Here is a 4,060-nt window from a genome sequence, read left to right on the forward strand (position 1 = left end):
ATATTATAGTAACACATGCATATGTGTGCAAAGTAAAAAAAAAAATGAAATATTTTCATTCTATTTCTATGTGATGAAACTTGTGTTTCATCCTATACATTTTAGTGTAATTACCATTACATTAAGATATGTATATCATGAATATGAATTTGGGTTGGATTCATATTCATTATTTACTTATCTTGGTTTAATGAAAGAATATGAATTTGGGATGGGTTTAATTAAATGCAAGAAAATACATTATTTTTATATTGTAAAATAAACATCTAAGGAATAACAATACAGCTGAATGAAACCCAAACATACGTTTAAGGGATTATATATACACACGGAGAGAATGAAGTGGGATGTTCGAGGATATGCCATTGGCTATGTATGCTGCAAAATTAATTGTGCTGAATGCATATGTTTATTCACAACTTTGGTGAAATTTAGCTTTTTATTATTCCGAGACAAAAGGAATGAATACGTAGTAAATATTTGTTCACGATTTTATTGTATATTAAAGTATTTCGTTATAAACAACCAATGACATATTTATAGCTATCTATAATATCTTTTAAAAACATATTTAATAATTATATGTATATATTTTATATGTAAAAATATTGTATCACAGCAGTACTCAAAATGTATTAAAAACTAAAACCATAGAATAAAAAAAATATACTAATACTGCTATTATTATCTATCCATAAACCCATGCTCCATTATAAATTGCCTTAAAAAATAAGTATCATTATTTGGTCCAGTTGACGTAAGCAAAACAAAAACATGAAATAACTTGCTTCTAATGATAACCAGAACCTTGTGGGATTTTTTTAATATAATTTCAAAATGATTCTAGACACATCACCATTATATTTATAGTGAAATAAAATGCAGTAAAAGGAAACACAAAAAAGTGAAATAAAATGTTTACATTTTAAGAAGCTTTAAAGTTTCTTGAAAAATATACTTTTCCTTTTGATGTTGATATTGCACGTGAAAGAGACCAACTCCACCTCCACCTCTAATATATGGATAATTAAGAGATTAGTTTAATAATCACACCTGTGAAGTTCTTGGTTATATCATCTGATTTATTTTACCTGGAATTTAATTAAATAGAAGTTTTGAGTATTAGAACTTTTGGGCAGAACAGAAAAAAAAAATTAATAAGAAGCCACAGAAAAGTTGCCTCTATGAGGGGCCGTTAGGGACATTATTTCAGGTTTTTTTCCCTTGTATATCATATAGTGAAACGCATATATCATATACTGAAACGCATATATCGTATACTGAAACGCATATGTCATATACTGAAACGCATATATCATATACTGAAACGCATATATCATATACTGAAACACATATATCATATAGTGAAACGCATGTATCATATAGTGAAACGCATATATCATATACTGAAACGCATATATCATATAGTGAAACGTATATATCATATAGTGAAACGTATATATCATATAGTGAAATTTTTCGTATATCATATAGTGAAACATATATATCTAATAGTGAAACGCATATATCATATACTGAAATTTTTCATATATCATATAGTGAAACGCATATATCATATACTGAAATTTTTCATATACCATATAGTGAAACAGATGGAGTGAAATTTGTATATATATAGACTGAAAAAACACTTATATCATATAGTGAAACAGATGGAGTGAAATTTGTTTATATCATATAGTGAAACAGATGGAGTGAAATCTGTATATATATAGACTGAAAAAAATGCTTATATCATATAGTGAAACAGATGGAGTGAAATTTGTATATATGTATATACTGAAACTGGTCATCAGTCACATGATCATGACCCTGGCAGGTTGACTCCGCCTCCTAGAGCTCATTCTGAGCTTGCTGGTAAGCAGTGTAGGCCTCTCCATTGAACTGGGTAAGTTTTTCTTCCCATTGGTTTTGTACATTTGAGCCCCTTTGTGTAATTTAATCATTTTCTGCATTTTGAATTGTGTATTATATACATTTATGTTAGTATCTGTGAAATGGTTTCACTGTGGTTCAATTAGTTTCATTGCTAATTCTTGTTTAAGATGGCATGATGCTATCATGTGAGTTTTTGGATGGGGGTTCTGGGGTGAGATGGGGACTTGCTTGTTTTGATCTTTTTTGGGGCATGTGGGATTAATGTTGGAAGTAGTGATAATTTTTGGGATTCATGGGGTTACATGTGGATGTGTTGACTTGACATGGTCTGTTGTGGGATTAGTGGTTTTGGGGAGTGGAGGAGGTGTTATTACTTCAGGTTTTTTAAATTAATTTTGCCATTTCATTATGTTTATCTTTTCATTAAAAAGACAGTGTAATGTAGGTTTTTTTTTATTATTTTAAACTGATTGGATTGGTTGGCAAATTCTGTTATTGATGTCATTGCTGGAAATTTGCTGTTATTTAGACCTTCTTGTTGTGTTGTGTTTTTAAAATTTTCTTTTCCTTTTCAGACTCTGTGTAGGACTTGTTTTTGCAGATTTTTGGAATATTTAATACGTTTTTCCAGACACATTGAAGATGATTTCTAAAAGGTATGTTGTGCATTAACCATTCCTTAAATGTACAGAACACAAAACATAGTGACATATAGGGGGTGCATGCACATAGTGAAATATAGTGGTACACTATAAATATAGGGACGCAGGGTGGTGCATAGACAAAAATAAGGACATGGGAGGACATGCAAGCATAGGGACACAGGAGGACACAATATAAATATAAAAACACATGGGGGCACAGAAACATAGGGGCCCACAGACAAACAAAATAAAAACATAGGTACACAGAGTCACACATATATACAGGGAGACACACAAAGACACTCACAGGGACACATAGAGGCCAATACACACAGGGTTACATAAAGGGGTACGCTTGAAAAGTGGTTCATTTGCATATCAAAATACAGGTAATGTCATAGACACGAGGAAACCTTTTCCTAATTCATGCATTTGCTTGCATATCTGTTAATACAATGTATAGATTATGCTTCATCATTATTTACTCTCTAATTCAATTCAGATATCCGAACTATCTTCTATACTAGATGAATTGTATAGTTTAACTTATCAATCATTTAATTTTTTACAGGCTCAAATCCCATTGGAGGACGCCTATTGGAGACTAACATTTCTTAGCTCTTCGCTTGGTAGTGACTGGCAGGCGGGGACGTCCAAGATATGATATAAACGTGGAACATATTTCTGCTTTTTCAACTCTTGGTTTTCATTGGCAAACAATTTCTAAATGTTTTGGTATTAGCCGTTGGACTTTGTATCATCATAGCCAAAGAACTGGATTTTGAAGACCCCGATTATCAAATATTTCTGATTCTGAACTTCAAAATCTTATATATGAAATTCTCATCACTACTCCAAAATGCAGGAGAAGTCTATCTAATTGGTAGCTTAAATGCAAGACAAACTCAAGTTTAATGTTTATTGACCTGGTTGGAAGAACAATCAGAAGAAGATCAGCTATCCAGAGAAGAGTTTCTAATGTATTATGTTCTAATCAATTATGGTAAATTTTATATTTTGTAATAAAAAATATAATACTGTATCATTCGCTTAAAAATTGTAAATATATGATATATAAATTATATAATTATACCATGTTCACGGTCTATCCATTGTCTCAATTATTATCTTTGTTAACATGTTTTTCTTTCCTAATATGGTGACAGCACATGAAGAGAGTCCTTACATTTGTGAATTAAATTCATGACACTCAGAGAGGAGGTACACAACCACAAGCTTTCAGCTCCTCTCCTTCCAACTGAAGCTTCCTCCCGGAGCTTAGTTTTGTATTCTACCTCTTCACAAAGAGGATGTTCGCTGTTGAAGCTCCGTGTTATGCATTTAAAAAAAAAAAGTATTTTTATTTAATTCTTTTTTTCCCCAGAAGATTTACAGCTTTTTTTATTCACTTTCAAGGCGTATACCTGAATAGAGTGTACCTAAATTAGCTATGTGGTTTATGAGGTGAGGAAGCTGTAGTCAATGCATCTCCTGTTGCAAGGTACCATGAGGTACCT

At 31.5% G+C, this 4,060-nt stretch overlaps 1 long non-coding RNA gene across 2 annotated transcripts; it reads left to right on the plus strand.

Annotated features, from left to right (window-relative positions):
• Positions 1-1,833: 1,833 nt before the first annotated feature.
• Positions 1,834-3,640, plus strand: LOC128500228 (uncharacterized). Of its 2 annotated transcripts, XR_008354902.1 has the most exons (3): positions 1,834-1,909; positions 2,475-2,555; positions 3,115-3,640. It is a non-coding gene; the product is annotated as an uncharacterized LOC128500228 (long non-coding RNA). The 2 variants fall into 2 exon arrangements; XR_008354901.1 differs by lacking the exon at positions 1,834-1,909 and having other exon boundaries at positions 2,344-2,555.
• The last annotated feature ends 420 nt before the right edge of the window (positions 3,641-4,060 follow it).

Source organism: Spea bombifrons, chromosome 6 (assembly GCF_027358695.1).
Source record: "Spea bombifrons isolate aSpeBom1 chromosome 6, aSpeBom1.2.pri, whole genome shotgun sequence".
Lineage (NCBI taxonomy): Eukaryota > Metazoa > Chordata > Amphibia > Anura > Pelobatidae > Spea > Spea bombifrons.